This window comes from Cylas formicarius, unplaced genomic scaffold (assembly GCF_029955315.1).
Source record: "Cylas formicarius isolate icCylForm1 unplaced genomic scaffold, icCylForm1.1 PGA_scaffold_5__7_contigs__length_24384050, whole genome shotgun sequence".
Classification (NCBI taxonomy): Eukaryota; Metazoa; Arthropoda; class Insecta; order Coleoptera; family Brentidae; genus Cylas; species Cylas formicarius.
In genome coordinates this window covers 9692244-9706122 of record NW_026844341.1, presented here as the reverse complement: position 1 = coordinate 9706122, position 13879 = coordinate 9692244, and the positions used below count along the sequence as shown (strand labels likewise).

At 32.5% G+C, this 13879-nt stretch overlaps 1 protein-coding gene across 2 annotated transcripts in view; it reads right to left on the bottom strand.

Moving 5' to 3' along the window:
- LOC132702511 (probable phospholipid-transporting ATPase IM) overlaps nucleotides 1–13215 on the bottom strand; it is a 91413-nt gene extending 78198 nt beyond the window's left edge. Inside the window, exons 1-2 of one of the 2 annotated variants that reach the window (XM_060671179.1) lie at nucleotides 13023–13215; nucleotides 1586–1769 (exon numbers count right to left, since the gene is read on the bottom strand). The gene's annotated coding sequence lies outside the window, so the exon portion shown is untranslated. The remainder of the gene's footprint in view (nucleotides 1–1585; nucleotides 1770–13022) is intronic. The other variant, XM_060671178.1, reaches the window with a different exon arrangement.
- Between the last annotated feature and the right edge of the window lie 664 nt (nucleotides 13216–13879).

Genomic DNA, 13879 nt, shown 5'->3' with positions numbered 1-13879 from the left:
AAGATTTTGCACAGGAGTAAAGTGATGAGCTTTTCTTGGTGAAAAACTCTACAAACTCTAGTTTTTAGTTTTTATCACTCCGGTTCCTACTACCTTGACCTTATTTCTGGACTTTCAGGTATGCTCTGTTCATAGATGAAAGTGACCAATTGCTTTTGAATGGGATTATCAAAGGGTGGTCATTAACATACAAAGTTTCGGAATTTAAATTCAGATAAAATGGTGGTCCTTAATACAAAATAATTTTATACCTACTTGGTATACTAGTTTAAGTTTATTAGTAATCATTCTTATTTCGTGTGTAATACAGCGTGTGTTGAATCGTGTGCGAATTATGCAAAATATGTGCCGGTCTAGTGTATCTCAGGAGATGCTCCCGCTCAAATGTAGAAAACAATATTCTATTGAAATATTCTATTGAAAGTTATAAACTATGATTATTTCACTCTCATTGAACGTGGTGCCAGCATGCAAGCATCCTTAGAAGAAACGGCCACATTGACGAAAATTCCAACAAGGAAAAAAAGAAGCGATGCTGACATTTTCTCGAGTGTAGATGGAAGTGATCAAGATATAATACGGCGTACAATTTACCATTTATACGAGGAACAAAGCGTGCCTACATTAGATATCTTAATTAGGAGGCTTGAAAACGATGAAACCGGTGTTAAATGTGGCAGAACTACCTTATGGAAGTGTAATCAACACATGGGTTTTAGATTTAAAAAAATTGACAAAAGGCAAGTTTTAATGGAATTTTTTAGAATTCGGAAATGGCGACTGGAATATCTAGAAAAAATTAGGATTTACAGAGAACAACAAAGGCCAATTATTTACTTGGATGAAACCTGGTTCGATATTCATGATACCCCGGAAAAGGGTAGGGTTGACTCAACTGATAAGTGTAAAACAAACGCGCTATCAAAAAGAGGTAAAAGAAAGTGCGTTTAAAAACAAACTAGTTCCAAACATTCCTCATAATAGCATCATTGTAATTGACAATGCATGTTATCACAGTAGACAGTTGACTAAAACCCCTTCCTTATGTGACACAAAAGCAACAATCCAAAACTACATGTATAATAACGATATTTATTTTCACGAAGATTATACCAAAAAGCAATTAATTGAGGTTCTACAAATCATGAACCTACAAAAGGTATACTACTTAGTCTGTGATAATTATGCAAAAAATCTAGGGCATACAGTTTTAAGGCTTCCACCTTACCACTGTAACTGAAATCTGCCATTCGTCGTAACAATGTTTTTCCCTGTGTTAACTCCAATGTCCTCAAACTTATAGAAACCGAAGTTTTTAACATACCTCCAACATATAGAAAAAGCAGAACAATCGTATATCCATATTGCAAATAATATAGAACAAATAATAATTAGAACAGGCGATGATAGCGATAGTGATACTGATATATTATCTGAATAATTTTTAGTAATTTAACTAGGTAATAAAAATAATTTGTAATTTTATTTTAGATTTAAACATAAATACATACATAAATAAATAAATACTGTTTAGTATCTTTCCTAACAAAACCGCAAATAATAAATGTCTAAGCAAAGTACGGACCTGTTCGGCCATATTTCATTCTTACAGCTTGCCCGGGTCTTTCCGTAATTCGTATCAGTTAGTGGCTTCAATATATCTATAAATAGACTTTACTTGGACTAAAATTTCCTCTTCTAGCTTTGTTATTATTTTTATTCGCCCCACAGAATCCCTCTTGGGTCGGAACGAACCAGTTTCGCCGAGTCTGTAATAAATATTCATAAAAAAAATAAAATCTGGGTTTGGAAACATCTTCAAATATATTATTATAATTCTTTTGTGCGTATAAACATATCATCGCGCATCTCCGCGTTATCGGAAAACTAACCAAAGCTTTTTAAAAACAAGCCTTGCTTCTTTTTGCTCCAAAATTATTCAAGAAAATGAATTGCTCGTGTCAAAAAACTCCGATTTGCCAAATTTTCTGCAAAATGATTGATTATTTAAGGAATTGTTTAAAAAAATCAACCAATCAAGGATATTGCAACTTCGACATTCTGTTTCAAGGTTAATATCAACTTTTTGACTATGGTAAGTTTCGTTAAATCGTAATATTTTCACCTAAAGATTTTAATATTTTGCCATGAGCTATTACGTATGGGACACCCTGTAATAGACTAACTTTTTAGACATAGTAGTAGATATTAAAAATCAAATAATTAAATAGGAAACCGCAAAAACATGTCGGCAAACGAAACGGCGGAGACCGAGCCTATGGCAGCGAGTGACAGCTTTTTAATTGAGCCCCCCCCCCCCCTTATCGTAAAAAGATTTACAAAGGAAAAGCCAAGCCCTTCGAGAATCAGCTATCGCTATATTCCGGTCGTTCTCCGGGAGAGGTAATGGCGTGACCGATCACCGGAGATATAACCCGAATTTTATTGGCCGAAGAAAAGTGATTGGGTTTATTTTTGTTCCGTCTTTATCGGCCGTCCGCCTTGCCGATAATTGTTTTAATGATTGCGCTATTTTATTTGGAAAAAAGAAGGTATTGGGACATTATTGAGACGATTTATAAGATTCAAAACAGCGAGCGACTGTCTGACTTTCCCTTTAATTGTAGTATGAATAAAACAAAATTTTTTGGAATAATTTTTTTCACACGGAATGTGTTTTGGTTAGTTTTCAAACTGGAAGCAAGTGTAGACTATAGTAATTTAATGAAACTTCGGTTTTTAACCTCTTAACACTTTTCAAAATATTGTATTTGAGCCATTAGGTTCTACGTAAAAGGCTGCTTTGGTTGAAAGCTCTGAAGGGTCACCAAAAATAAAGTATAGGTTTTAGTTTAATGAGGATTTGCGAGTTAGGTCAGCATTTCTGACAACTAAGTCAGAATTTCTGAGGTAAGCCATAAATTTTGAAGAATAAATCAAATTTTCTGCAAAATAGGCCTGAATATCGGAGGTAAGTCAGATTTCCTGGAAAATAAGTCAGAATTCCTGAGGTGAGACATAATTTCTGAAAAACAGGTCCAAATTTCTGGAAAATAAGTCAGAATATCGGAGGTAAGTCAGAATTGCTGGAAAATAAGCCAGAATTCCTGAGGTGAGACATAATTTCTGAAAAACAGGTCCAAATTTCTTTAAAATAAGTCAGAATATCGGAGATAAGTCAGATTTCCTGGAAAATAAGTCAGAATTCCTGAGGTGAGACATAATTTCTGAAAAACATGTCCAAATTTCTGGGAAATAAGTCAGAATATCGGAGGTAAGTCAGATTTCCTGGAAAATAAGTCAGAATTCCTGAGGTGAGACATAATTTCTGAATAGGTCAAAATTTCTCGAAAATAAGTCAGAATATCTGAGGTAAGTCAGAATTTCTGGGAAACAAATCCGAATTTCGGAAGTACTAGAAAATACGGAGAAACGTACGTCCTCTAAGAGCAAATAAGTTTTTAATTCCGCAATTGTCAAGTCAAAAAACCTATGGCCATTGTTATACTAAAACTTACTTAAACTTTTTCAGTTAAACCAGTGACATTTGTACATGGCAGGTTGAGCTCACTGATAATATTTTGGTGTATAGAACTTCCAGGATAAAAAAATGAGCATTCCTAAAGAATTTCTGATGTGCCTTTCGGAAATTCGGACTTATTTTTCAAAAATTTTAATATAACTCATAAATTTTGACTTATTTTTCGGAAATTGTTGCTTAGCTCATAAATTATTACGTAACTTCCAGAAATTCTGACTTGTTTCTGAGAAATTTTGACTTAAATTAAAAATTCTGCCATATTTCTTATTAAGATAAAACCAATATTTTATTTTGTTGGCATTTCAGAACTTTCGTACCTTACAAAGTTAATGTTTTTATTTTAATATAAATTTTCAAAAAACACCCTATAACAGTTATTGAAGCGGTAACAAAGTTTTTTTTATGAAAATTGCGCGTTAAGTACGTTGTACAACGAAACAAACAAGAAACCGTCGCTCAATTTTGAACCAGTGAATCACTTAACAGAAAGCACATAGTCACTGTACAGTTTGCATCATTTAGTAAATAAAAGAGTTCCCTTTTTCAGATAAAAACATTAAATCTACATAATAGTAAAACAAATACCTTTAATATGCTCGTAAAAAATAATCTCTTATCTGCTCGCAGTGTATTACGTATTTTTCAACTACAATAGCCAACATTGTTAGCATATAGAACAATACTTTCCCTGACCTTTAGGCAACATTTTGCAAAATCCGAGGGAGATACCTACGCCAAGTTGCCTACCAAAAAAGTGCTTTCGATTGGAATTTGGTGTATTAGAAAATCTTACATCTTATCAACAGATCTACATTTTAAATATGGGCTACACCATTTTTACAGCATTTATTCGGAATTCTTTACTTGGTGGTACATTTGGTAACAACATATTCTCAAGATAGTCTTTAAATAGTTCTGATGTAAGATCACCTCAGTGAATTATTGTTGATTTTTGGACCAACTCTTCATTTCTTTCTTCTTTAAACCCGTTTCTCCAAAGAAATTTTCGTAGTCTCACGACCACAGCTTGTCCGGTATCATTATCGTTCAATTTTTGCAAGAGAGACTATACAGAGTGCTCCGTTTAAAATAAGAAAGTTGATAGCTATTCACGAAAATAAAAACAACCAGTAAATATAAAAGTGCAATATTTTAAAAGCAACTTTTTTTAATATTTTATGTTTGTTATTACACTTTCTACATATCTACGGACCTTTTTTTAATTTGCATAATCTCATCCAGCAGATAATTTAAATAAAACGTTAAAAATAGAAAACAAAAGTCATTTTTATAATCTTTAATTTTTTTTACAATTTTCAATAGATGCAATTCTTCATCAGGACTGCTTCCAATTAATTTGCTAAAATTCATGTCAACATACCAAGACGGATACCAATGGATATTAAGTATAAACGCTCTTGAATCGCAAGCAAATATTTTGTAAAACCCCAATCAGTTTCAATTTGCACACTAAGTAAATGAAGGTTTTGCTAAGAAGATTGAAGTTTGTTTATTAGAATGGGAGCTAATTTTACAGGCTCCATTCCTGCCCTTAAAATGACATAACAAACTCGTCTTTTTCCCTCTCACTCTCCTCTGTTTTGAAAGTTTGGAAACAATGCAAAATATATGTTAAAAACTTTAATAAAAAATTCTTGACCAAAAAGTTCAATTTTAGGCAAACACGTACATCTAATCAATGAAACTGTATGCGTTTTAGTTGTTGATAGGTCATCTATGATAGATTTTTATCACTAATATTACAGTATTTAAATGTAACAATATGTATGAGTTATAGATAAGTCTTTGGCGGTTCAGAATTCAGATAAAGCATTTTATTTAATTTGTGTTTCAAAACAAACGCCAAAAACTTTAGGGGGTGATACGTCGTTTATAAAAGCTAGTTCGTTATATAAACGATGAATGAATAGATGAATAGATTGAACAATAAAATATTACGAAAACAAAAACACAAATTCTGCATACATTTTTTTAATAAGTGGAAGGGATTGAATTGGACTACCCCTATCATTCTTGTTAACTACTTCTTAACTACTTACACCCCCCTCAAACAATATATAAGCAGGTAAAGAGTAAAATGCGAGCCAGTTTCAGTCAAGCTCTGAAGAAGCCAACAGGATGATTGGCGAAACGTCAGCAAGTTCGATTCAGCAAAAACTGAGAAAAATAACTTTTGACTTTTGAATGAATGAACTTTTCAATTTTTATATTTCTTTAGTTATTTATTGTCTATATTAATTTTCATAATATCAATGTAAACCGCAACAGTTTGCCAATCTATAACCCCAAATATAAAACAAAAGCTTTCAATAGGAAAAATCGATAGATCTATTCAGATCTGTAAACCACTTTGACATAAAACGATAAGTAAGTATAGAAAACATAATATATGAAATATGCTAACAAGTTCCGAGTAATTCAAAAATGCTTCCATTTAAAATAAGGAAGTTGTTAGTCATTCATGAAAATACAAACTTCTCGTAAATAGAAAAATGCAATATTTTATTATATTTTTTTTTATATTGCGTACAGTTTCTGAGATAAGGGGGCATTCCATAATATTCCATAATATACGGGCCACTCGGTACATAATTACAAAACTTCGTCACATATTTATAGACGTTTTTTAATTTGCGTTGCTAAAGGTGCTAAAACAAATGCTGCATTTTCTTTTACAAAGTTCATCCAGAAGGCAATTTAAATAAAATGGGTTTCTTCGTAATTTACCTGCATTGTTAAAGCGTTAAAAATAGAAAACAAATTAGAGTGGCATTTAATTTACCAGATTTGGTTTCGATTTTATATAATTTGACATTTTATGATTGTGAAATTTATTTTTCTACTCCCTTCTGTGCAATATCTAATTATACACCGATCTAGAGTGCGGAAAGAATAATTTTACAATGCGAGTTTTTTGTCCCACGAATCTGAGCCCCTTCGGACATTTCCGGGATATTACCGCACGGGTTTGGGACCAATCGGATGTTTTCGGAGATTTTACCGCACGGCTTGAACTGTGGGGTTTGTCAATTCTATCGATGCCAGTGAATGTATTCGTGTTGTTTTGCAAAAATGTACCCGAAAACTAAAGGTCGTAGAAAAAGTATAGTATGCAACACTTTTGGTAAATTTTTTAAGTCACTCGTTTATTAAACACTCGCTCTGCTCGTGTCAAATAAACTCATGAGTCAAATGCCGTTTACCGCACTTGTTGCATAATATACTATTGCCGAGTTCAGCAATAGTTTCGTGCGATTTTGCAATGATTTGTGACAGTATTTCCCATAGTACTGGGTATTTTCAAAACTTTATGTTTTTATGTACGTTTTTGCCTTAAATTGGACTTTTTCCGTTTACCGCACTTGTTGCATAAATAGTATATTATGCAACAAGTGCGGTAAACGACATTTGACTCACGAGTTTTTAATAAACGAGTGAGTAAAAAGTTTACCGAACGTGTTGCATACTATACTTTTTCTACGACCGTTAGTTTTTGGGTACATTTTCGCAAAACAACACGAATACATTCACTGACATGACTGTCAGAATTGACAAACGTCAAAATTCAAAGCGTGGAAAATATCTCTGAAAACATCCGATTGCTCCCAAATCGGTGAGGTAAAATAACGTAAATTCGTGGGAAACGAAAGTGACGTGGTAAAGTGACGCTTCCCGCACGCTAGATCGGCGGGTAATTAGGTATTTTACAGACGGGAGTAGAAAAATACAATTTTTCAATAAATGAAATTTTTTCGAAAATTTATTTATAAAGTCGGCTCAAATTCTTATCATCATACCAAAAGGAAAAGCGTATATATATATGATCAATAGACACATGGTCTTAAATCGCAAGAAAAGTTTTGTAAAATCCCAATTCGTTTTCTTTCAGTACAATAAGCAGATTCAAGTTTTGTTAACTAGATTGAAATCTGTTTATTGCCATGGGAGATTAGTTTTACAGACTCTATCCCAGCACTTCCGATGGCGTTTAAGGTCAAATACAGTTAAAATTATATAGTAAACTTTTCTTTCCCTCTCGCTCCCCTGGTTGAAATTTTAAAAACAAACCAAACTACACTTATTAAATAAAAAAGATTTCCAAAATTTTAAAATAATTTCTAATGCAATAAACTTTTCCATCATGCCTGGCAGATCTATTATTGTATAATTAACTACATATTTTTTCTATGAACGATTATAGTGTTTTTTATCGTGCGTGTGGGTAATAAACAATTTGTGCACAAAGTTCAATTATTTCAATGAATTCTTCCAGATTTTTTTTTTAAATTATGTAAAAGAAAACGCCCTCTAGTGAGTTCTTTTAACGACTATAAGTTTATTAAACAAAACATCACCTCCTCAAAGGGGCACCAGGTGTCAATGTAGGTCGGTTAAAATTGGATCTTCCTATATAGGAGCTATTGCTTTTAAACCCCCCACGGTGCAACATTTAATTTGGGTCAGCGCGTCGAAATCGTTTTAGTCATCGGAAAGAAATAAAATGGGACGAAGGGGAACGGACGGGAGCTGCAACTACACCCACCGAACCATATCCGCCCTTCCTTCGCAACACGTAAAGGAGGTGATGAGGGAAACGTACCTTAAATGTCACGGCATTTGGTATATTCGCAGGTTGCTGCAAAATGGAACAGTCTCAAAAGGATCTGATATCGAATCAATCGAATAGGAAGTTCCATTTTCTTGCATATTCCATAAAAGTCTTTTGCTGCGTCTTCGATGGTTACAAAAACGCGTCAAGTCAAGCACCTCAATCAGACTGAATAATGTTGCACCAAATAGTTGCATAAATATGTTTGACACCAATAACATTTCCAATAATTAAATTACAGCACAATTCATAGAATTTGGGAAGCATCCCTCGTAAAACGCAATCAGTTCTAGCAAGTCGTAATCACTGAGTTCGGAAAAATCTTTTTTCCCATATACGAACTGCACTATCCCACGTATTTAGGCATGATGCATGACAGATCACCGTTTTAAATTCGTTCTGCGCGCGCAGCTAAAAAATTGAATTTGGTACTTATGGGATATGATACTTGTTTACAGTGCAATTGCTACAGTTTGATAATTATAATTGTTTATAACTATATTATAAGATTTATAAGCTAACGTAACAATATTTGCACTTATCAAACTAAGGTTTTTAATGTGTTTTGCTAATGTGGTTTTAAAATGAAGCTTTGATTTGATTGATGATAATGCAAATTTGTTTTTTGAAATAATTTTTGTTTTTGGTTTGAGAAGGGAATAAAATGGGAATTGTGAACAAGAGTCTTAAAAGTAAACACTTTTTTGCTAAAATAGAGAGTTTATAGGCTAAAATGAACCTTAGTAGTTATTGCATGATACTATGATATTCAACAAACATGGTTAAGACTGGGGCAGAAATCAAACGACTTTTATGGCATTTGGATTTACGATAATGCATAATTTCTCATATTTCATTGTCCAAACCTCGCTAGAGGAGGATCAGTAATCTCATAACAAAGCAATAAAAACACATTCTCAAATTTAAAAAATATTAATAAGGAAAAAAAAGAAATCTAACATGAAGCGTAGGAATTACTTATTCTATTAAAGGACTAAACTTAAAAAACAAACGTTCAATATAAATATTTTTTGAAGTTGAAATTCAGTTACATGCTGGAGCCCTCTAAGCCAATAAAGGGAACATTAAAAAAAGAAACTTACCTGCTTTCTAAAAGAGTCTCAACTAATTTTGTCCTATTTCTTCTCTCAATACGACTGTTTCGAGCCTTTGATATTTCTCGATTTTAAAATGGCAAATTAAAAAATGCTACAGATTTAAGTAGTCGGCGATTTCGGGCGGTACAGCCCGAAAGTTCGAAACGCAGATTATGTTCGGAAGAAGATTCATCGAACAGACTCTACATTAATTGGGTCTGTCCGTTTGCAAGCCACCACGCAGCTGTTTTGAATGTTTTCGTCATTAGGGAATCGAAACACCGTCTAATCACTAGAAAAATGTTTTAACCCGTAAAAGACGCCTTAAAAGAGAGTATTTTGATAAAAATAAATAATCCAAACCACAAAAAAGCACTGAAATTCTACGAAGACCGAAGAACACAACAACGATGAGATTTGGTTAGGAATTTCGCCAAATGAAGCTCCGCGTGACCTAAGTGAAGTGATCCACCTACATTCGCAAAATCAAATCTGTATATTGTATGTAAGTATACCGATTCACATAAAATAAATTAATGATGAAGGCAACACCTAGTTTTTATGAAGGTGACAGACAGAGATCATTCTAGACATAGCGAAAGTGTACCAAATGCATCGACAAGAATAGAAGAAATAAGCAATGGGCTGCGCAGTAAGCGGATTAATTACCCAGAAAATGGTCTTAAATATTGTAAGTGAGGCACGATAATACTGCAGTAGTATCTGTTTGCAAGGCAGCTCTCCAGACAGTTACCAAAGAAAATCAGATCACTTGTTTATTACATACAGAAAAATATAATGAAAGAATACTGGGGAAAAGGGAGTACACTATACACTGTACAACTGTAGAATAACTATTTTGCATGCTGGCTCTAAAGATGGTTGGATTCCAAATGGGCTCTCTCTGTCTGCGAAAAATATTAAAGATTCTTCTCTGGATTACCATGAAGACACCACCTCTGATTTATTTGAAAGTTGGTTTAAAAACATACTATTTCCAAACATGCCTCCAATGTTTTTCCCCGTGTTAACTCCAATGTCCTCAAACTTATAGACACCGAAGTTTTTAACATCCCTCCACAAAGTTGGGCAAATTCTGTTAAACATATAGAAAAAGAAGAACAATCGTATATCCATATTGCAAATAATATAGAACAGGCGATGATAGCGATAGTGATACTGATATATTATGTGAATAATTTTAAGTAATTTAAGTATGTAATAAAAATAATTTGTAATTTTATTTTAGATTTAAATATTGTTTAGTATCTTTCCTAACAAACTCCAAAAAATTCTAAGCCTGTTCGGCCATATTTCATTCTTACAGCTTGCCCGGGTCTTTCTTTAATTCGTATCATTTAGTCACTTTCTTATATCTATGAACAGACTTTACCACCACTTATTAATTTAGAGGATGGATCAATTTTCTGGCAGTAGCAGTTCCAATGTTGGCTCAGATGAAGATTCATCGTAAATACAACCTTTTTTTCCAATTTTTTGGTATTCTTTTAATTTTTATCGCAATAAGTTATTGATTGATTGCACTGATCAGATAGACATTTAGGAAGGAACAACATCTGTTGAAGTATAAGTGGAAGCAAGATTAACCATCTATTTTATTCTGTCTGGCATTATATTTCCGACTATGCAATCACAAATCGTACCGACTATAGCTACCATTATTTTGATAATAACTGCGTTCGGAAAATTCTTTCTTCCCCTATACGTATTTAGGTATACCGACTCATACAAAATAAATCTATAATGAAGGCAATAGCTAGTTTTTATGAAGGCGAAATAGCCGCACAGTAAATTAATAATTCCCTGAGGCGTATTTATTATGAGCCATATATTTATGTCTCAAAACTTCTTTAACGTACATATACCTTTACGAAGCTCGGGCTAGTTATTCTTGAAAAGGGAAAAAAATGTTACAAAAAAAACGAGAAGAAACAATGAACACAGAAAAATGGATGAGATGTCTGTATCACCTTTTCATATTGTTTCTAAAAAAACAACTACCAAAAATATAAACAACCAGCAATAAAATATAAATAAATAAAAATATTTAGATAACAATCAAAGTATCAATATTTTTTTGAAAGTCCGCAAAATATAACGGTGTACGATTTTTATAACCGAAAAACGTTTTATTCTTAACATTTCGAAATCCACAACTTTCTGAAATAGGCAAAGTGTGACTATAAGCCTTTCTTACCCCTGTCATCGATTAACGCTCTGCTAGATTTCTGTGTATTTTAGAAAATAATATCGGATGCGGTTTTTGCGGGAACTGTCTTTAATACTCCCGTACATATTTGCTAATTATCTGTTAGAAAAACGTTCCATACTTACAAAAAAAAACAAATAAAAAAAAAGAAACAATGTGAAGAAAAAAATGACACTAGCGTCAAACCCACAAACAATCTTATTAATCTGTTTCAAGGCCTACTTTTCAATTTTTGATGAATAAATTAAAATCGGCATGGTGAACATTGTGTTTTTAAAATAAATTTTATGTTATATGCGCTGCTACAATTTGGCCCACTAATTTCGGGACACCCTGTATAGCGGAAATACCTCAAATATTGGTGGTCACACCCACAAGTTATTTTTTCGACTAGATATTTAGTCAGTGGCAGAAATATCTAAAAAATCAGCCCAAAAGACAGGAAAAAAAATTGATCAATAGAATAGCATAGAATAGAATAAAAGTTTTGAAATTCAAGTGATCCGGTTTTCCCATTTCGGTCAAATCTTAAATGAGGTATAATTTCTTTACATATAGATCCGCCGCGGAAAAATCGATAACGATAATGACGGTTATGTCCAAAGTAACTTACATTTATTTGCAAACAAAATACAACCGTGAAATACAATAACAATTACGCTCGTATAACTTTTTCCATTAGGATGGTAAATACAGAAATATAGCATCTAAGTAGCCTATATTAAATATAATAACGTTCTATCAATTTCGACAAAGTGAAATGAGTTATTAACGGAAATTACCATTATCCAAATTCGAAGCCAACGGCTAATATAAAAAGTTGGATAATTCTTGTAAATACATTTTTACCAACAGAAATCATTCTTAACGAGGGCAAATCAATACCAGATTTCACAGATTTTAAAAAGACTTTTAGATATGTTTTTGGATTATGTTGAATATGTTTGTCTAAAAAAAAAATAAAAAAAAAACACTTGGCATAAAAAGTGGGAGAGTATTGCGAGTGTCAGTGTTAAAATATATATATAAATATATATATATATATATATATATATATATATATATATATATATATATATATATATATATATATATATATATATATATATATATATATATATATATATATATATATATATATATATATAATTATAAATTCTATCAATTTTGCAAAACGGATATGAAAATCATATTTTTCATTTTTTTAACAAAAATATCGTTTCTTGACTTTTAATCCAACAGATCTGTTTCAAAATTAAATCGATGAGCATTTAGAACAGTCATATAGTCAGATAGCTCTCCACTTTATTACTCGCGCAAAGAAATCTCAATACATAATACCTTAAGACATCCATATTTTCAAATGACAGTCGTCTGCGAGAAAAATTTCGGTAAAAACAACTGACTTACAGAAAACACAATAAATTTAATTAAAAGCAGTGATAAAAATCAAAACAATATCAGGTTTCCTACAAAGTAAACAACTATAACCTAAAAACCAATTTCGATCTCAACCAAACTTACTCTTCTTTCTAAATTTTCGAGTGTTCATCAATCCGTGGTCACTTTCACGCACAGAAAAGTCGTTTTCATTATACCTAACTTAAGTTGCGCTTTTTTCAAAATGAAAACTTCTAAGACACCTGTCTAACCGCCTAATCCTCAAGTTTCACCTGTAAAATATTTTTGCTTTTAGTCTGCCAGATATTCAACTACGCGTGCCCGGAAACTACTCCACAATTCAACCGGGAATATTTTTATCACCAATCACAATAGCACATTGCCATTTCATTTTCGCCATCTAGGCGTTGGTAGCCCAAGTGAAAATGCCATTGAAACTATTTTTATTTTGTCACAGAATATCACAACCTGGTAAGTGGGCTGTGCAATGGTTAATACCAACGATTTAACTGTTTGTATATGCAAATATACCTTTCATAACTATTTGATGTTAGTATTTAGAAAAATAGGTTTTCCTGATCTTTTGCACACAGACAATTGAGTACCAGTAATATTACGAATATGAATGAATATTCTACATAATTTATGCCATCTTGATTATAATTGTATTATAAAGACTACATTTCAATGAAATTCGTGAAACGGCTATTCTGTCTGTGAAAAAAAAAAGTAACTTGCAAACCATCGATATAACATGCTCTGGTTAATGTTCTCTGGTCCCTCCCCTCCACCTTCCTAAAATGGAGCCGAAACCCCCCACTTCACGCACGAGTATGTTACATATCTGTTTTATTCCTAACTAAGCTAGTGGTAATTTAGGGTAGTACTCTAGATTTAATTAATTTTAAGTTTAGTTTAAGGATTAATTATAGTGCAACCTTAACCACTGCGTAAAGTAATGGAGGATTTTGAATATGGGT